Source organism: Anabrus simplex, chromosome 1, assembly GCF_040414725.1.
Source record: "Anabrus simplex isolate iqAnaSimp1 chromosome 1, ASM4041472v1, whole genome shotgun sequence".
Taxonomy (NCBI): domain Eukaryota; kingdom Metazoa; phylum Arthropoda; class Insecta; order Orthoptera; family Tettigoniidae; genus Anabrus; species Anabrus simplex.
In genome coordinates this window covers 1,671,176,676-1,671,199,580 of record NC_090265.1, presented here as the reverse complement: position 1 = coordinate 1,671,199,580, position 22,905 = coordinate 1,671,176,676, and positions in this window count along the sequence as shown.

The window sequence follows — 22,905 nt, the reverse complement described above, 5'->3', positions numbered from 1 at the left end:
TTACGAAATGTTGCATGTGTATAGCCCGCCTGATTGCTAAGATCGGCAATTCTATAGAGTCCAAGGCCATGGTTAGCCCCTCCGAATCCTGTTGGAGGAAAAACATTTCACCATCAAAAATTTCTAAAGAGAAGATTGTGTGCCGAAAGCCTGATTCATTTCCAAACCTCTCCATAGTGTTCATATGGAGTAATGGAATTTTAATTTTTTTGATGGCGATTCTTCCGTCGGATGGAGAAGTTAAGCCTTGAGCGGACCACTTGGTACCATATCATTCTTGTAAGATTGGTAACAGGGATTCCACACAACCCATCCATACCCAATTTTGCTTCCAACAAATGTATTATATAGCGTGGTCAAAGTACGTAGGTCTATGCATTCTATTTCTGTAGGGTTTCTTTTTATGAAACTTAAGGAGCAAGTGATTTGGCCTTGTGGTTGGGTCGTGTAGTTGCGAGTTGGCATTCGGGACATGGTGGGATCGAATCCTTAATTAAGGCCAAGGGCGCTACCATCCTTGCACCGCGGAAAACCTTCGATGTGTTAATGCGACGTTTAAAAAGGACTAACAAAAGATAAAAAGTAATGACTTGTATCCTTCGTTAACGATATTTTCAATTTGAGTTTCGAAAGACACTGAGTATGCATTTTGAGCCCAAGATCCTTTATTGAGTTCGTATTCCGAAGAGTTATGTTATTCATTTTACAATCAAATATGTTTGCAACAGTTTCCTTAAAAATATAATACTGAAGTATTTATTAACATTTAACGGCATTTTATTGTTGATGCTCCAAACATAAATACTTTCAATAAATCTTCACAAGTAATAATAGGTTTGTATAATTTTCAATCATTAGCAAATAAGAGACAATTTGAATGTTTAATAACCAAAGGGAGAACTTTAATGAAGATCGTGAAAAGAAAAGAGCCCCCTAGCTGGAACAGTGTGGTACACCGGATTTAAACAACATACACAAATAATTTGCTTTGAATGTATGTTACAAACTGTTTCCTATCAGACAAGTAGGAATAAATTAGAGTCACAAACGAGTAGGCTAGTTCACAAATGTATAGTTTGAGTGACATATTGTGATCCAGGCTATTCGAAAGTTTTTCGCAAAATCCTTTTAGTCCATATTTTCGCGTCTTTGACTGTCCAGTGCGTTACACATATATTGAGTGAAGCTTGTAAGTATAGTTACAATGGACCTACCTTGATAAAAGCCATGCTGTTGAGAGGAATTGTAGATTTTAACCTGCCTGAAAATCCTAAAAAATATGATTTGCTCAAAAATCTTTACTGGAGCATTAATTATAGACCTTGTTCTGTAATTCTCCTCTGTGATGCTTGTTATCACCTGATCTGAGGACCGGACAAACGGCGCTGTTTCCAATTATCCAGAAATATTATAAACTAGCGAATGTACCCGAGCTTCGCTACGGTATTCTACATTGTATTCGAATATCGACGTAAATAGTGTACATGCAGTAAATAAGATTGTTTTAAAATTGCATGTCTCTTAGCGTTATCCGAGAAAGAGCATGGGGAGGTCCCCGTACGTTGTTTCCAATGTAAAAAGTTTGTTATGTATTTGTGATATAACGGCAGGCTCACTTGTCTACTGCCATTCAAAATCGAGTTGGGAAGTTTACATTATAATTGCAGGCCCATTGCCTACTACGCGGACAGAATCGATTTGGGGAGTATCGTTAAAATGGCAGCCCCCTTTCCTACTTCCAGACAGATTACAGTTGAGGAGTTTTTATTATAATGGCAGGCAATTACCCTACTATCACTCGAAGTTGAGTTGTGCAGTTATCATGATAATGCCAGGTCCATTTTCCTACTTCCAGCTACCTTACTGCCAGTCACACCAAGTTGGTGAGTTTCCATCAAAATAGCGGGCCACTATCCCTAATGCCAGTCACATTTTAGATGAGGACATTTCTTTATAATGGCGGGCACCCTTGCCTACTGCCAAACACAATTGGGTAGGGGAGTTTAAACAAAACTGCATGCTCACTTGCCTTCTGCAAGTCAAATCGAGAAGGGAACTATTCATTACTATTTTAGGCCTTCCTTACTAATGACAGTTACACAGGAGTTGGAGAAGGAACCCTTTCATACTGCCAGTCAAAGTGCGTGTGGGGAGTACTGATTACAATAGCAGACCCACCCTTTCTCGATCGCTACAAATCGACATCAGTGAATATATATAGATCGACATACGAAAGTATATGCGTGTTTACAATATTGAAGACCTTCATTTACAGATTAACTGCTACTAAACGTACGTCATATCGACAAAGGATTATACCATAAGACACGCCGGATTTAGTGGCCTAAATGGCTGGTCCTATGATATGTCATCTATTCTTGGGTCAGATTGAGTTAGAAACGTGGAACAGGGTAACGTTTTTGTAAGATTATCTCACATTACATTACTTTTCGGATACTTATGTGACAGCTACATACATAGCATTTGGCTCACATATGGCTACTGGGTGGGCCAATTTTCGTGAAGAGTTTGATGATTCTGTATTTCATATAAGTAATCGAAAGTATGAATTATGCTGTGAAAATTCCAAATTGACTTAACATCGATTAATAGAGAAAAATCAAACGTAAAATGTATACAGATACGGAAAAAAGTCATAAGACCAAGGTTGTAGATCATTCCAAATTGAACGGAGATTGTGCAATCTGTTATGTGATAGGAATTTCCGAAGGTCTGCACCATCATAAAAATTGCCTGCATATTTCGATATTCTTCGGGGATAAAAAGTGAAAAATTTAATGATCTTGGATGTTTTCCGTTCGTTACAGGCTAAAACGTATAATTTTGTGAAATTTCAATTATCTTCTTTTTCTTCTGGCAAATTATGCCGCAATCTGGATTCTGGTCGAGGCGGGTAAAAATTAGGACTTTCAGGAAACTAAACCAAAAATTATGGAGATGGTCATTATTACCCCTTAAACGGAAAGCTGTACGAAAATTTCGCCAAAATAGTCAGTGTAGAGGTACACAGTCGTTACGATTTGATTTATATCGATAAGGAATCTGCTCCATGTAAAACATCTGGACTTAACCTGCAAAACTGACCATTCATGATATCTCCCTTATTAATCCTCCTGACGAAAAAATGCACATGAAAAAAGGTTTAGAGGTGGAATTCTATCACGTTTGGTCGATTTCCAGTCAGGTTGGTCTTGTTCTGTATATATTGTGGAAGAGCAAAATCACCATTTCGGTTCCCTATAGACCGCCAGTCCATCCCGGAACATGAAATCTTATTTACGTTTAAAACCTACCTTTGGACAGGTGGATGCTAAATATAAATTTTGGTTTGAATGTCTTCAGTAGTTTTCAAGTTGTAAGGAATACGCTTTACACGCACCCGCTCGTGAGTTAAGTCCGATGGGACTTGTACAGAAAAACGGTCCGTTAATGATATCTCCGTTATTAATCCTCGTATCGAAATGATGCACATGAGAAAAAAGGTTTAGAAATTAATTTCTACCAAGGCAGGTAGATTTAAATTAACTTTGGTTGTGTATATTTTGTGGAAGTGCAAAATCACTGTTTTGGTTTCGTATAAACCTCCAGTCAGTTCAGGGATTTAGAAACAATATTTGCCCTAAAACCTATCAAGGACAGGTGTATATTCTAAATATGAGTCTTGGTGGAAATACATCCAGTAGTTTGTAGCACTCGCATACATACGGAGTAATTAAGGAAGAAAATAATACAGTTAAGAAAGTTGAAAGTAATAGAAAATGGATTATAACTGAGGACACCCGGATAACGACAAATATGTAAATGCCAAGTGAATGTATTGGAAAATCAAATGCCCCTCAATAAATTATGCTAGTGTGAGTTATGGATATAATAAAGCGGTAACAGAGGAGAAATTTAAGTCCACTGATTCCTAGGTAAACAAATAATAAGATGACTGATGGTGTTATTACTTAATCTATTCGAGAGCGGTTATAAAATCCAACGATATTCCGCCAATATCCCTCGGATAGGCCGATAGATGCCTATCTTGCCTTCTACCCAAGGAACAACCACGAATGTTTTTTTTTTTTTTTTTTAATATTTGCTTTACGTCGCACCGACACAGATAGGTCTTACGGCGACGATGGGACAGGAAAGGGCTAGGACTGGGAAGGAAGCGGCTGTGGCCTTAATTAAGGTACAGCCCCAGCATTTTCCTGGTGTGAAAATGGGAAACCACAGAAAACCATCTTCAGGGCTGCTGACAGTGGGGTTCGAACCCACTACCTCCCGATTACTGGATACTGGCCGCACTTAAACGACTGCAGCTATCGAGCTCGGTGCCACGAATGTAAAAGCATAATGAGGAAAATGTCAATACGTTACTTCCCTGCTGGCATGCAGTCAGAGACGTTGCCATGGTAACCTGTAGGTTCGTTGTCGGTCTGTCGGTCACTCAATGCAGAGCATGATACCAGCGGAAAACTGTAAATTTCTCCGTCATGTGAAGAGTAAGGTAAATTATGAACATAACAAAAGTTGTTTATAATGAAGAGACGTTTCACGTACGGTAAACGAAGTTTACAGAAAATCAATAGTATAAGAGAAAATGGAGGAAAACCATTCTGGTTTTCCTATAAACCCCCGTATATTCAAAGATTTTAAAATAATATGCATATTGAAACCTTCCCCAGTATGAGTATACTCTAAATATGAAGTTTGGTTGAGATCTATCCAGCCGTTTCAAAGTGATGGTGGAAAAACCATTCTGGTTTTCCTATAAACCCCCCGTGTATTCAAATATTTAAAAATGATATGCATGTCGAAACCTTCCCCGGGATAAGTATACTCTAAATATTAAGTTTGGTTGAGATCTCTCCAGCCGTTTCGACGTGATGGTGGAAAAACCATTCTGGTTTTCCTATAAACCCCCCGTGTATTCAAATATTTTAAAATGATATGCATATAGAAACCTTCCCCGGGATGAGTATACTCTAAATATGAAGTTTGGTTGAGATCTATCTAGCCGTTTCGACGTGATGGTGGAACAGACAAACAGACAGACAAACAGACAAACAAACAGCGGACCCCCTACAATTTTATTTATATAGATTTAGAATTAAATGATAGACACACAAAGTTTTCCTTAGTACTTCAGCACCCAGCACAGCCCTTCAGTGCATAAGGTGGTATACCATTCTGGCCACTTGATTTACAACTGTTTAATTTCTTTACTCCTTTTGAATATACATTTTCACCAATATTAGAAAGTGTAAAATGTAAGGTATTCCTAATATATCCGATTCTGTAATACAGTAAGAAGGTACCTGTTGAAAATAGACTTTTAAAACACGAAGCAAAATCGTCCGTAATCAATATAAGTAGATTGTGTCCATGGTAATTTGACATTTTGCCATGATGGTCATCTTCTGATCACTCAGAGAAGCAGCACGACAGGTGTCAAATAGACATTAAAACGTTCGCATGAAGTAGTGTTCTAATAAGTCATCATGGAACACACAGTGAAAAGAGGACAGGCAAGTGTAAAGAATGTAATAGAGAATGTTCACGTGGGGAGAAGCTCAAGAACTTAAAATACACCTCCACAAACATTCTGAGGAGAATCTATACAGGAACGAAATGTGCAGGGGTACGCTTTCACAAAGAAGGAATCCCAATCCCCCCTGGGGAAGTGTCAAGAATGTAATAATACTTTTTCGCGTATTGTTGATTTCGAAAGACACAATTGCATTGTGAGAATGTTCCTGAATTGCTGACTTATTTTTACAAACATATGTAAAACTACATTTAATATGGAAATCTGAAAATTAACATTCATTAAATAAAATACACACTCGTCGAACCTTGTACTCACACTTACTTGTTACCTGCTTACTTACACATACGTTATTTGAAGGGCGCCAGCTGTCACTCAGTACAGCAATAATAGAATGAGACTCTTGACCATATCTAGGGTGTGGGGTAATAAGCTTACTTTTGACAACATACCATATAAGTTCTGGGAAAAGGAGATTGGCGTTCGGTTTCCCCATTAATTTTGAGGTTAAGATATTTTACTTTCAAAGAAATGAAACTATGAATTCGTTTGATAGAACAATATATATTCTTTAAATAATATATCAAAAAATAGTGAGTCTTGTTGCGATAAAACAGATGAAAATATGAAATTATGACATTGCAACTGACAGAAACTAGGCATGAATTTAGATTCTTCTTGACCGGACATTTAACAATTTATACGAAATATTTCCCTCACTGATTCACTTGACTGTACCTTCAACACTTTGAGTGTAATTACGACGTAATCCATTGCTCTGGTGTTTACTGTAGATGTGTCACGCCTAACTTGGTGATACATCCTTGCGACTGCTTCTTCTCCATATCATCTGACTTCTTTGTAAGTCAATATGGTATGACCTCTTGGCAGGTCCAGGGTTGCCCTCTCTGACTCCTTGGTAAGCCTTGCGTCCGCGTCTTCCACTAAGTGACGGACCAACCATTTGGTCTCACTCTCTCAATGACCAATAATGGCTCACTGAGTCTTCTCCATCTCTCGTTCACACTGGTTGACTGGCCAACAAAGGCCTCTTGATCTAGTAGACTACTTCACTGTACTGCATCCGTATAAGTAATGACTGACGCTACAATATGGAGCTACCTTATATAGACGTTGGTTGACACAACTACGTAATCTCCAGAAATAACAATGACATACTCCCACCTACGCGACAGATATTACATACAGTGGTGAAATAGCCCTCCGGCGGCTAACTCTCTGAGCGCATATTCTAAATAAATACAATGACGTAGCCATGGACTGGCGATGACTTGGCAGAATCGCCAACAATATTGCAATATAACAACGTCACTTCCAATCTCTGATATATACAACAATTCTCACTGTACAGGTATTGAGTGTTATACTACACATACGTATATATGTATACATCTAAGTGCAATCTTGCAAGCAACAGGCAATTGCAAAATTGAATAAAACGGATAATTACAATAATAGTACAATATCACAGATAACATAATAATAATACTGACATAATAATAATAATAATAATAATAATAATAATAATAATAATAATAATAATAATAATAATAATAATAATAATAAAATACAGATAAAATCATACAATAATAAAAATACAGATATCATCTTGTAACGGGATTTGAACCGTTACAGCATCCACTCGGAGGTGAGATTATACGAGTGTACAACATGCATTAATACTGTACCATTTGAAAATCGTTCCAAATATTGTAAATGGGTTTTGTTACGGTTTCTCAGTTGAGTCGAAGTATGAAGTATATTGCTTTTGTGCTGCACTCTTATAAGTATATTCAGATATGTGTTGTTGTCTAAGGTTTGTTATTTTGAAATAGTTAGGATGAAGTTTTTACGGTACAAATGATCTTCCGCAAGGGAGGCAGAATATCATTAACAGAGAAAATTTACTATGAGAACGGATAAGAAACTATACCAATAGTAAACAATTTTAAATAATGGGGCATTACATTATAGACAACAGGAAGTACTTATACCAGACACATCAAGGATAGAGTGGCTGCGGCTGTAATAGCAATGAATACACCTTGATCTTACGCAAACTTTCGGTTGAAGTCGCTATAAAACTGTTCCATGCAAAAATATCCCCGATAATGACGTACGGACTAGAATTGATATGGGATCATCTCACTAAAAAAATCATTGAAAGTATAAAAGCAATCTACATGTTTGTCCAAAAATGAAATGAAATGGCGTATGGCTCTTAGTGCCGGGAGTGTCCGAGGACAAGTTCGGCTCGCCAGATGCAGGTCTTTTTATTTGACTCCCATAAGCGACCTGCGCATCATGATGAGGATGAAATGATGATGAAGACGACACATACACCCAGCCGCCGTGCCAGCAAATTAACCAATTATGGTTAAAATTCCCGACCCTGCCCGGAATCAAACCCGGGACCCCTGTGACCGAAGGCCAGCACGATAACCATTTAGTCATGGAGCCGGACATATTTGTCCAAATTCACTCCTTCAAGACTACGTTACGAGCTGACAAGAGAACTCTTCTATACAGAAGAACTACGACACAAACTAATATTGCTATCTACAGGTGCATTCAACCAGTTACAAATAGAGCTGCAAACCAAGAAGAGAGATATGTGGGAAACATTTTACACCACAGAGGCTATGACCAGTACGGACTGGATGAAGGCAGACTATGAACTCAGGCACATAGCGACTAGATTAGCAACATACGGTTTTCATCTGTGTGATAACAAAACTTTTCACACACCGAGGAAGGAATGTATATGTGTGTAGTGTTTAATGTAATTAGTCGTGTAAACATATTTTAATGGCCATTGGCTGCAATCATCTTTATTTAGTAATACGTTCTCACGAATCAAAGTAGAAAATTGCCCACAGACAGTATATAACAATGCTTCACAGGACCTGTTCACCTGATGAGTTAAACTGAGCACTGTCCCTGCATTGCAGGAGGCCATAGCCCTTAGGGGATTTGCAATGCTATTTATTTATTTATTTATTTATTTATTTATTTATTTATTTATTTATTTATTTATTTATTTATTTATTTATTTATTTGTGTGTAGCATGCTCCGCCAAAGCAGACTTCTCTGGCTGGCAAAGATGTAAGTACCTGCGATGTTCTTTAACCTCCGTTGTTTGGCCAACATAAACAGATCAATAGTAATAAGGAATCATATATTTTAAGATTATACCATATTGCTTCACAGGAAGCTGGCCGCGCGGTGTAGGGGTTCCGTGCCTGCCATTTACCCGAAGGTCGCGGGTTTGATTCCCGGCCAGGTCAGGGATTTTTACCTGCATCCACTCAGCCTACGTGATTACAATTGAGGAGCTATCTGACGGTGAGATGGCGGCCCCGGTCTAGTAAACCAAGAATAACGGCCGAGAGGACTACACGACACTTCGTAATCTGCAGGCCTTCGGACTGAGCAGCGGTCGCTTGGTAGGCCATGCCCCCTCGGGGCTGTTGCGCCATGGGGTTTGAGTTGAGGGCTTCACAGGAACGTTTGGTGGTTTACATGTTCTAGTATGCAATCTGCTTAGGTAAAGGTGGACCAGTGAATAACCAGTGCGTCAGGGTTTTTTGAACGGTGCCATCTATGTGGTCAGCCGTGCTGCAATAGCAATCTCTAGCTCAATGAGGAAAGTAATGACAAACTACCTCTTTTCGTATGCCTTGTACGCCTCATTATAGCAACGCCATCGGTTTTTACTATTTCTCTGTAACTGCATTTCCTATGGTAGTATGATTTGAGGATCCAACCAGCCTTCAGGCTGAACACTTACCAAACAGCGTTAAAGGTATTTGAAGTTAGTGTTCCCTCGAATACTCCACACCTCAGCTTTAAGAAGGAACTTAGTTAAGACGTGGAAGGTGATTGGTTGCGTGAACCGGAGCTAGCTAATATTTTTGAGAAAGTTCTAACTCTGGTGTCGCCATACAGGCTTGAGTTATAATGCTTGCGTCGCCCTGCGCTGTATAACCAGCTAATATTTTATGACATCGTATTTTATTGATCTCATAACTCAGTCGGATCGTGTCATGTATATAGCCTAATTGAATGTGAGAGGAATGTATCCAATTTCAGTGTATATGACTTCTAATTTTATTTTATAGCTACAATACTTCATTCGTCAGCTCCTTTTTTTTTATTCTACCCCATTCCACCACCTCCCTACAACCCCCTCTCACCCTCTTGCCTCTGTGAAAAAAGCGCGTGTGTATGATATATATTAAAAACCGCCATTGAGCTAAAAAATATGGCTTATTATATTTTTGCAATAGCCATTCGTTATTCGTGGACATGCTATTCCTCTTCCATTGACTGGCCGCTGTATACAGCTCCGGTAATACACAGATCTATGTGATTTTAACCCCAATATCACCACGCTCGCATATATCCGGTGATAAAATTAGGGATATTTTATTACGATCCCACTTGCGAAATTAGATTGTATGAATGTGATTTATATAAACCGTCCAATTAGATTCACTTATTAAAATATAAATGATGCGTTTATTTCGGACACCTCATTTCCATAGGGAGAATTATTGCTGTTTACTAACAATAAGCAAATTGTGAAATATAGTGGGTCCAATTGTGTTCAGAGATTGACACAGAATCACTGTTAACTTCACAATGAAGCTTTGATTACGGATGAATTGTGATAGAGCGTGTACCTGATGTGCTACAAAGAGGGGACGCAAACAGATGACAACGAAACAAAGGCTGGTCATTGAATTACTCTTACTACTGATCATGTGACGCACTGATTTTCTCATCCAGTTGATTTTTACAATGTTACGACTGATTGTGTTTATGTCTGGTTGGAATGACCATTAAACTTTCATCGTAAACTCGTACAAGGCAGCCATGCAGAAGTAGAATACTTCGTTTGGTTGTATTGCCGCAGTGGAGGTCAACTTTTGTTGTGAACTTCTATACAGGACGTTTATAAATTTATGTAGGAGGATCGCAAAATTAAACATGTGTGATGATCAAGGGGCTACATCGTAGTGTAATACTCAGTGTACTTGTGGCAAGGACGCGTTAATCCCTCAGAGAATAAGTGGTAGAGCGTCTGCGTACGGATCTCAAGATCGCTGGTTCAAGACCAGGTGGAAGAGGTCTTTTCGGCACTCCCTGTTGTAGAACTGTGGCGGCAATTTCGGAGTTTACCCGATAAAACAATTTTTTAAACTCATCTATTGATCGCCCGACAGAGTTCCAGTTTATTTATTATTTCGCTGTGTAAAACAGAACTTCGAAGTTGACAAGCTGGCAGTCTAAATGGTGTCGAATTATTCTTATTATAATCATTATTATTCGGAAGACTGAAATGAACATGTCCGACGATCCAGCGCTTTGACTGAATGGTCAGCGTCTTGGCCTTCGGTTGAGAAAGCCTCAAGTTCGATTTCCGGCCGGGCCGCGTTTGATTAATTCGTCTAATTCAGGGAGTAGGTGCTTGTATTCGTCTTAATACACATCTTCAGATACTTACAACACTTTGCATGGCAATCCATCATAGAAATGCGTAACAGTGACTACATCCCTCCTCAAAGGGTTGGCGTCAGGAGGGGCATCCGGCCGTAAAACTATGCTAAATACATACAAAGTGCCAACGTCTGGTAGTTAGGAAATAGAAGAAAACTGTAGAAATGAAGAGGTCTGATGTTTCAAAGAATGAAGGCATCGCGAGAAGCTACGAAAAAGCTATAAAACGTGTGAAATTTAGAAACTCCCGTCTTCTTGTTCTTCTTCTTCTTGTGCTGGGATAAGCAGCCCAGACGGCAGATGACTGGCCTTATAAGCTCAAGTTGGCGGGATCGATCCCGGCTCACTACGATGGTACTTGAAGGTGCTCAAATACGTCAGCCTCGTGTCGGATGACTTTCCAGTAAGCAAAAGAACTCCTGCGGAACTAAATTCATACACTTCGGAGTCTCCGAAAACCGTAAAAGTAGTTATTGTAAGGTAAAATAAGATTATCTTCTTCTTCTTCTTCTTCTTCTTCTTCGTCTTCTTCTTGCGTGGATTCGCTACCGGATGTTGCAAACATGTACCGTCGGGGTCAGAAAAGAGCAAGTTGTTCACTAAGCTCAGTTACAGAAGATGAAAGCGAGGTGCCTGGGACAAGTAAGTAGAACCAAAGCTAGGCTCAGGTTGAGGTTCCATAGTCGTCAGCCTATAGGCTACTCATATTTTGAAAATCCCTGGAAGAAATGAACGATTCCTTTCCAGTTGTATTTTAATACGTATATACCACTACCAGTATTGTGTAACATACACTGACTGATGTGCCGCGGCTACACATAACATACTCTGAAGAATCTCATTGTACCGCCCTTCTTCTCTCCCACTTCTACGCTAGTAGATTACGTTTATTTATTTCCCACTTCGGTCTCGGTTCGTTATTGTAATCTGTAGCTGAAGCACTGAAATATTACCTTGTAGTAGTGGATACTTACCCCTGTCTGTAGAAGTGTAATCAATCGTTCTACCCTACATAAAACTGAAATATTAAGTGCCAAAGCTGTAAGAACGAATATAAATAATGATGAGATTTCCATCCCAAGTTTATAAGATTGACTTTTTCTTCTTCTTTAATCTCCTGGGGTTTCCGCCGCCGATGCCTCCTGGGACTGTACTGACGAAGCCGTCATTTCGCTGGCTGCGCACAGAGGGCTCTGCCTTCCGACAATTGAGAGCATTGTGTTCCCTCTGATCTAGTCGTCGCCTACGAAATACTATAAGGCCGACAGACAAGCAGGTGACGGTGGGCGGCAAGCTAATAGTTCGACAATCAGTCATCAGGTTCGTAGTTAAGCTCCCTACTTCCTCAACTTTAAAATACACGCAGTTTGTACAAATTAAGTACTTTTACCTTAAATCCTCTCATATCTCACACTGATTTCTATAAATCTTAATTTCTACACATTACCTTTTCAAATGGAACATGCCGTTTCAGTATGCCAATTTTTTTGAAATTAGGTAAATAAATAAGTAGTTGCCAAATTAAGGCTGCATATGTTCCATAGACAGAAATGGTGCCGCTTTCTTGGTTTTGCCGTTAAGATATCACTGAAGTTTTAAAATCTTCGTGTTGAGAGGTTTCTTATTGAGTTGTATAAATCGCCCGAACTTCTGTAAATGACTTGTGACAATCTTGTTCAAAAGTGACTTTAGAAATATTCATAAGTGGAGCTGTAGAAGTCCATCATTACAAGTGTCACATTTTATTTCTCTTGTGAATTTGTCTTTCAGGAGACTGGAGCAGTTTAGTCATTCTTTTTGAGTAAGGTAATGCACAGCTGCAATAAGAAAATCAAGCGATAAAAAAAGATGACTGGGCTCATAATTAAGAAATAATGACCTTTCATTTTCAAATGAATGAATTATTTCGTGCTTCAAAAGTACCACGTCCCCCACATAATGTTTCAAACATTGAAATATTAACCTGGCCATTATCGGTTACTATTCGAAGAACTTGGAAATCCACCGAGCAAGCTGTCCGTGCGTTAGTGGCGCGCAGCTGTGAGTTTGCATTCGGGAGAGTGGTTTGAACTCCACTGTCGGCAGTCCTGTCCGAACTCCTAGCCCTTGACTATCCCAACGTCCTGATCCATGGCTAAATGGTTAGCGTGCTGGCCTTTTATCTAGAGAGTCCAGGGTTTGATTCGCGGCCGGGTCGGGGATTTTAACCTACATTGGTTAATGCTGATGTCTCGGGGACTGGGCAGGGACCCATCCTCATAGATCGCGGTCGCAGGTCGCGTGTGTAGCGTCAGCTCGAAAGATCTGCACAAGACCTCTTCGGAGGCCACACGCCATTATTTATTACTATCCCAACATGGGATTTTAGGCAACTGCAAACTTCTCATGACCCTCAGATGCCTGTAACTGGCCGGAGACATCAAAACACACAATGTTAGTGTAACATCACAGTATTTAGATTTCTTTTTTTCCGAAAAGCTTAAATGTTTTCGGTTAAAAATTTTTCTCCACGGCCAGCTTCGCTACAAAGATTTATAAGTTGAGTTTCACAGCCATGTCCATTTCGTTGCTCCTTCAATTTACGAAACGTTTCTTCCACGCAGTTTACTTTACACCTTAATTTTGAAATAACGACTTCTTACAGAATACCGCTGATGAAAACTGGGCTCACGTTTGCACACTATTTGTAGAGTTTTCATGTATTGAACAATTCTTTCACTCATAAATAGGGCCCGCATTTTTAGGCTTTAACATAATTTTTCCCTCGCCACTTAATTAATAAATCCCAAGATACATATTTTTTTCACACCTCCTGAAGCAGAATGTGTGAATTTCATTGTACCTAGAATTACCTAAATGAGGGGTTGACACCTAAAATAACCTAAATAGCTGTTTTGTCTTCTTCAAATGAATAATGTTATCTTTCTACAGAAACGTACCGTAAAAAAAAGTATTTCCACCACTACTCCAGTCGTCCACAGTGTGTGCAGTAGAGAAAAAAGCGTGGTGAATCGTTGCTGCAATATTTCTTTTATGTTAGTTGTTATGTAGCGAAACAGTACCTAAACTGAAAATGGATTACTACGGATGGCCTAGTACACTTCTGTCAGGTATTTTCCCAGCAAGTAACTTCCGCGTAATTAAGCTAAAAACTGCACTGCGATATACTAGCACGCTAACTGAAATATACTTAAGATATCTATTTTTGACTTCCGATTAAATGTGAGCATAAATCTCAGCTTGAGCAGCATAAATCTACAGCTGTGCTCATTGGTAGTGTAGCTCCTGTAAGAAATAAGTCCACAACAGCTAAAGTAAGGGCGCAAATTTCCCATGTATAGAGCCGTTCTCGGACATAAAAGTATTATCCGCATACAGGTATGATTATCCGCGGATATTGTAAATATTCAACTACAGCATATTACACCCAAGGTATTTTTTTTGCTATTTGTTTTACGTCGCACCGACACAGATAGGTCTTATGGTGACGATAGAATAGGAAAGGCCTAGGTATGAGAAGGAAGCGGGCGTGGCCTTTATTAAGGCCTGGTTTGAAAATTGGAAACCACGGGAAAACCATCTCCAGGGCTGCCGACAGTGGGCCCAAGGTATCGAAATGGATAGATCTGTTAATATAATACAAAGGGCCTGATACTTGGCACCAGAACTCCTGCAGTCACAGGTATATGAGGGTTTTTTCTCTTGCGACAACTACCGAAGTAATGACCTTTGTTCCTTCCGTCCATTAATTGCTGGCAGGAGCCAGTTAGGCTTAGGACAGATTTACGGCTTTATGGTCTGAAGGGTCGTTATAGAACACCATAATCCCATACCAATGTCAAGGGCCGCCTAGCCACAAGCAAAAATACCAGTGTACCTGAGTGAAAATAATAAACTTCATTAATTATAAATTATCATCATCATTATTCGCACTGCCATACATTTTGCATCCGCCAAGACACTAACATCCGTTTTAGAAAGCCAAGAATAATGCCCGAGAGGATTCGTCGTGCAGACCACACGACACTCTGCAATCTGCAGGCCTTCGGGCTGAGCAGCGGTAGGCCAAGGCCCTTCAAGGGCTGCAGTGCCATGAGGTTAGTTTGGTTAAGACACTAACTTAGCGGATATCCGTGCAGGGCTCTACTCATGGAACGTGATAACCAGCCTGGCCATGAGAACATTCTTACAAGACAGCAATGACCGCATCCACGAAGTGAAATCTAAAATATTAAAAAAAAAAAACTATTTTAAGCATACAAGAAATCTAACATGAAGGTTTATACCACCTAAAAATCCGGGCCCTACTAGAATAAGATAGCCACTACTCGACTCCTTTTGTCATAAATTAATATTTCATGGACTTAAAACTTCCCCGATAAATGCCCTCTACAATGGTGAAAATCGCTTCGAAATCAGTTCGGTGATTCTCGAGATCTGCCCTTACAAACACAGATAGACAGACAGACATACAGACAGACAGACAGACAGACAGACAGACAGACAGACAGACATTTTTTTTGCTAGGGGCTTTACGTCGCACCGACACAGATAGGTCTTATGGCGACGATGGGATAGGAAAGGTCTAGGAGTTGGAAGGAAGCGGTCGTGGCCTTAATTAAGGTACAGCCCCAGCATTTGCCTGGTGTGAAAATGGGAAACCACGGAAAACCATCTTCAGGGCTGCCGATAGTGGGATTCGAACCTACTATCTCCCGGATGCAAGCTCACAGCCGCGCGCCTCTACGCGCACGACCAACTCGCCCGGTGACAGACAGACAGACAGACAGACAGACAGACAGACAGAGGAGTTTATTTCATAATATTTACAGATTTTGTCGAGTCACCGGAGATCTTTTAAATGCCGATATCCTACGATATGGAAAGCTGGATGGCCATTGTTCTGTCCTTCAAAATGTCCGTCTGTTTCTGCCATGTTTCAATCCACGATCTTCTGATATGGTGGCCGACACACTACGACTAGCCCAGAGAGGGAGCTATGTAATATACAAATGTTAGCCGAGAATTACTCGGTTAATTACTTCAGTGAGTGACATAAAAAGGTGGGAACAATAACTCATTTATCGTCCATTGCTAAAGCTCCTCTTTACAGCCTTATTAATCATTGAAGCTAATCACTAAAATTTTATTCCGCTGCCATATAATGATGCTATTAGTACGTAATGCGATATTGAATTGAATGCATATGAAGTGGTGAAGCCAGGATAAGTCTCTCTGGATTTCGGAGCTGCAATTTGTTCCAATTCCGGCTGCAGTGGATTAAAACAGGAGCTTGTTGAATGTAACTGGTGGAAACTAGAGAGCTGTTTCATTCAACAGTTCCTTTTGTTAGAGCTGTGTAACAAAATACTTTGTGCAGTAGTCCGCTCCACATTATAGCATGTCACCTGACATGGAAAGCACGGTAATGTTGTGAACTTCTGTAATAGCAGGGAAATGGTAAATCTGTAAAAGTGGTAGGTGAATCCAATCTATTAAGGATAATGCGGTGTAAGTGGGCCTTAAATGACCTACATGGAAAGAAGAAATGTACTAGTGTAATGGTTATTAATAGCTGAATTAGGAGTCTAATGAATGGCACGTTAACATCACACTTGCATATTTCATGATACTATTGGGGTGACTTTAATTTGCAGTATTTAGTTTCCCAATTAGGAACGCGATATAAATTTGTACTTTTACTCAACATCGGCTTTTGACTAACGCTTGAACTGCAGGGTCATTTACATATGAGGGTCAGTCAATAATGACTGTGGCTTACATGTTGAGTTATTTACTTACCGTATTCATTATTAGATGCAGTCTATCAGGGCCATTTCACACTAACAACACGCAGGTTAAGTATTAGTATGATAGCAATAAAGATAAACGACAATATTTTGTATGAACAGCAAAGTTAACAAACAATAACAAAGTAACAAGAATAATGACGATAACTGACAAGGGTAGATGAACGAAAATAGCAAGTAGAGAGGCACGGTGTGAAAAGACAGGAAGAAAATGGAAATCTGAAGAGCAAACCAAAGGAATCTTGTAGTTTTGTGTTTGAAGGATGCATAAGATGCAAACATGCCAATATCAGTTAAATCTTAGAGAAAAAATGTGATTTGGTAGAATCTGGTGTCAACTACTTATGAAAAAGGGACCGATTTCTGCATCATGTCATATTTTTCTCATACAATTCACTATTTGTCAAATTTTTACTCTTCTACTTTCCTGGTCATATTTATGCTTCAGTCTGTGAAAAAGTAATATTTGGGTCATATTTCGGGCAATGGTTACTGCTATAATCGTCTGTTGACCTGAAGTATGCAACATAGAGGTACGCAAATAATATTTGGTGGTTGTCGCCAGCTGCACGGTCTGCTGCGGTAGTTGAGGAGAAATTTCCTTGTTAATGGATAGATTTACTTAATTACACGGAGGAGACAACCTAGAATGTTTTAGTTCCGTCCCCTAGGAGTTTATTGATCGATGTTGTAATGGAAATATGATGTTACAATGGAAAGATGACTCATCTTGTTTGTTCCTTTCTGGAGGCAGTAAATACATATTCCCGTCTCTTACCCCATCCCACCTCCACTCTTGAAGTTTCTTCGTCGTTCTAAGCCTAAAATCAAGTGTTCCGCGAGTATAAAATTAACTGTTCTAGAGTTTGGGGAGAAGGTTTTCAGTACTCATGGTGTCATCTGAAGAGCAGAAAGTTACCAGTAAGACCGACCACCTAGCAACGACGAGGAAGTTCTCATTTTCCACCCTGAAATGCGTTAAAATAAATTCAAAGAAAACATTGTCACATTCATTAGGACATTAAACCAAGAGTTTCAACGTGCTGTATATGTTTTTACACTTGTTCATACTATTCAGCCATTCGTAGCAAATGGGTGATTTGGTAAAATCGGATGATGTCCATACAAGGACGAAACATGCTAAGGTCTTATGCGAGGCAAGTGGGAAGCTCCCATGAAAACCTTCAATATCTACAACCGTCTTCTTCGCGTTAGAGCTACTTTTGTTTTGCTATTTGTTTTACGTCGCACGTACACAGATAGGTCTTATGGCGGCGATGGGACAGGAAAGACCTAGGCATGGGAAAGAAGCGACTGTGGCCTGAATTAAGGTACAGCCCCAGCATTTGCCTGGTGTGAAAATGGGAAACCACGGAAAACCATCTTCAGGGCTGCCGACAGTAGGATTCGAACCCACTATCTCCCGGATGCGGGCTCACAGATGCGCGCCCCTAACCACACGGCCAACTCGCCCGGTGTTCTTCACATTAGAGACGATCACCTCCACGCTATCAGAGACTTACGGAGAGAAAGGAAGTCAGAATTGGAGAATAAAGTATTGATGATACTAATAATCCATTGACAGGTTGTCATTTGTATACTACTACGGGAACAAAGCTTCCACACTTGGACACTACATTCTTTAAGTGAAGTTTATACCGATCACCCTTCTGGATAAGTAACCGGGAAAGACTGCCAATCTCCGAATGAGCAAATGCTCTCAAAGTGTCATACATCATCTCGCGGTTCCAACAGTTCCTGGTAGATAATATAACATAATCTGCTGCTGTCATCCAAACTGTGGCAAGAATGAAACACTAGGTCATGTGTTAGGATACTGCCGCAAAGGAGAATTGCTAAGGAGCAACCGTCATCACAGACTGAAAGCAACAGCAGAAGAGCAAATATTGTTACCATCCACCAACAGACTCGGACTACTGCTATCTGTTTGAAAGAGACTTATCTCAGGCCAAGGTAGTTGACCAGGAAAATAAGAGCTTTTGTGAGCCATATATCCCGTTTGTGAGTGAGAAACATAACATTCGCCCAGACAATTGGTCCGTTATGAGTCTAGTATTGGGAAGCAGAGGCTGTGTACCCAAGCATAATTGGGAAATCCTGAAAAAGTTCGGAATCCATCACACGGCAATGGAAAATAATGCAGTGGACATTTTAAAAGATTCGTTGACTATTAAAAATCATCACTTATATTACTCCTGAATGATAAATGGTTTAGTGTTTTCTTTCTTTACAACAGGCTACTTTTCATATTTTCGGTTATCATTGTCTGAATTTTTAAAAAAATCACTTTTGTTGTCATTCACGGTTTGTGACGTCATTTGAAAATATACATATTTTCAGGTATTTTTAATATTTAATAATCTTGTATTAGTTTCAACCGACTGGAAAACCAAAAGGCTATATTGGATGAAAGAAAACGTTTCGCCGCGATTATATGGTATAGCAATATATATTACTAGCAATTACCCGCGGCTTCGCTCGCTTGGAATTCGTAATTTTATCAAAGTAATCATTCCTCGGCATTGTACTAAGACATTATCTGAAAATTCCTAAAGTATAATAACGCACCCAAAACTTGAGTTTCATTTACCCCAGGAATTCTTTGTAAACCATGTTTGTGGTATTAGCTTTTGCGGCTAAGATGCCCATGCGACATAGAACTGTAAATGTGCAAAACAGTCTTCTGTCAAGTCGAAAAAAATAAATACATGTTTCTTTAAATTTAAAGGAGATTCCAAATACCTGTTCTCACATCTGTAACATAGGTATTCAGTTTTAAGATATACATAAGTATCCCAATAAAAAGAATTCAACCCCTATCGGTCCTTCCCCACCCCCACCCCCATCTAAGTGTATTTTTCGAAATAAAAATGCATGTTTTTTTTAAATACCAATTTTCACATCTGTAAGATCTTCAGTTTTTAAGATATAAGTATCCTCATGAAAATAATTCAACTATTTTTCACTTCTTTTCACCCCCCCTCCCCCATTAGGTGTCTTTTCCGGAAACAAAACGGTACATGTTCCTGTATTTTAAAGGAGTTTCCAAATACCAAGTTTCTTGTCTCTGAAATGTTAAGTTTTGACATATAATGTAGATATACCGGCACTAATTTTAAAAATTCACTCTCTTTTCCAATTCTGTTCAGCCCGTTTATTGGATTTTCCGAAATCAAAAAAATATGAGTTTCATTATTTTTAAAGGAGATACCAAATACCAGTTTTTATGTCCGTACGTCTGTAACACCTTCAGGTTTTGAGATAAATGTATACTCATAAAAATCATTCAACTACTTCTTCACTTCTTTTCACCCCTCTCCCGCCTTAAGTGGACTTTCCATAAACAAAAAACTACGTGTTTCTTTATTTTGAAATGAAGTTCAAAATACCAACTTTCACGTCTGTAACAGCTTCAGTTTTTAAGATAAATTATCCTCATAAACATATTTCAACTCCTTATTTACTTATTTCCAAGCCCACACCCCATACGTCAATTTTCCGAAAGAAACAAATATTTGTTTCTTTTTTTTATGGAGATTCCAAATACTAATTTTCACGTCTGTAACATCTTTAGTTTTTGAGATATAAGTATCCTCATACAAAGAATTCAAGTATTTTTTCAATTAATTCACTCCCTGAAGTGGATTTTTCAAAGACAAAAGATTACGTGTTTCTTTACTTTGAAAGAAAATTCCAAATACAAATTTTCATGTCTGTAACATCTTCAGTTTTTGAGATATAAGTATCCACATGAAAATAATTCAACTCATTTTTCACTCCACACCTGTCCGTTAAGTTGGTTTCCCCCCCCCCCCACCCAAAAATTGCGTGTTTCTTTATTTTTAAAGATTCCAAATACCAATTTTCAAGTCTGTAACCTTCAGTTTTGAGATATAAGTTTCTCCAGAAAAAGAATTCAATTTTTTTCACTTCCTTCCACACTCCCCAGTTGAGCAAATTTTCCAAAAACAAACAGTACCCGTTTCTCTAAAAGAGCTTCTAAATACGAATTATCATGACTGTAACATCTTTAGTTTCTTGAGATATGTGTATTGTCGTGAAAGGAATTCATCCCCGTTTTCATCCCCCCTTATCAAGTTGATTCTCCCACAAAATGCGTGTTTCCTTATTTTTAAAGGGGATTTCAAACACCAGTTTTTACGTTTGGAACATCTTTAGATTATATATATATATATATATTCTTATACAAATAATTCTACTAATTTTTCAGATCCTTCACCCTCCCCCCTTGCACCCTTAAGGGTTTATTCCAAAAACAAAAGAATACGTGTTTTCTTATTTTTAAAGGAGATTCCAAATACACCAGTTTTCACGTCTGTAACATGTTAAATTTTTGAGATATACTGTGGATATGCTAATTTTAAAATTAACCACCTTTTCAGTTCCCCTTAAGTGGATTTTTCGAAAATATTATGTTTCTTTACTTTTACAGGAAATTCCAAATACCAGTTTTCAAATCTGTAATATGTTACGTGTCGGAGATAATTCGCAGATCTAATCTTTTCATAAGTTCACCCTGTTTGTCACTTCTGTTCACCCCCTATTCATCGGATTATCCAAAAACACAAACGTACGTGTTTCTTTATTTTCAAAGGAGATTCCAAACACCAATTTTCATGTCTGTAACATCTTCAGTTTTTGAGATGTAAGTCTCCTCATAAAAGGTGTTCAATACTTTTTTCCTCTTTTTCCACTCCCCTTAATGGGCTCTTCTGAAAACAAATGATACGTGTTTCTTTGTTTCTAAAGTAGATTCCAAATACCAGTTTTTACGTCTGTAAACTTTTAAGTTTTTCAGATATCCTCATTTTAAAGATTCACCCCCCTTTTTACCCCCTTAGCGATGTAATATCCAAAAATTCGTCCTTAGTGAGCACCTACACCCAAATATGAATGTATCCCCAAAATTTCCTTTTTTTATGTCCAGTAGTTTTGGCTCGGCGATGGTGAATCAGTCAGTCAGAACAAGTTATTTTATAGATTCGCAAAACATTTCTGAAAACCATTTTCCTCTTTGGGAACTGTAATGGTACGCTGTAAAACACAACACTGTTATTTAAGGTAATACAATAGATAAGCACATGCGTCGGATTATAGAGGCTGTATGATGTAAGTCACACCAGTCGCAAAATAAACGACTAGTGTGACAAATACAATTCACTGGACGAAGGTCAAAATAGCAGAATGAATCACGATAAGGGCGCGAACTATTTATTACATTTGACGATTATAAACTTTCGTTGTGTGTCAAAAGACAGTCACCAATGTCATAGTTGTTTGACGGTCACCCGTGTGCAGTGAGACATGTATGTTTGCAGACAGTTGCCACGCGCGCAACGTAAAGCAAAACGGAAAACATTGACTTATGTCCTTCCGGACAATAACAGTTCGCTGAGACCTTCACCATATTGTGAGCTTCTTATGCACACCTCATTTTCGGTATAAATTTCCCTAACATCCTGTATACGTACCAGGATGTCAAAAAGTAAGTTTCCCGTTTTATTGACCAGAAACAAAGGAATAGAGCGTGTTGCAATTTATGTATCCAATGCATTGTATTTCCACCGATTGATGGCGCACAGATTCACAGGTTGGTGAAAGAAAAGCTTGGCCCAACAGTAGATTACAATTAGTGAAGTTACTGGTCGAATGGTCGCGGGAGGATGTGTGCGAAATTATCTATTTCCTGTGGGCAGAAAGCACGAAGGCTGAGAACATTCACAGGATTGTGTGTGTCTCCAGGGATAAAATAATATATCTAACAACTACATTTGGAAAGGTTGAATGTTTGTAGAAGATAAACAGTATTCTGGCTCTCAACAACATCAAACGCTTTAATTAATGTTATTTACTGATATTCATGGGGAAGACTATTTCCCAGGGACTATGAAGTGAATGATGAAATGGTGAAGTGATTCAATGAACATGACATCACGTTCTATCCTCAGGGAGCAGGGAAACTCATTTTATCC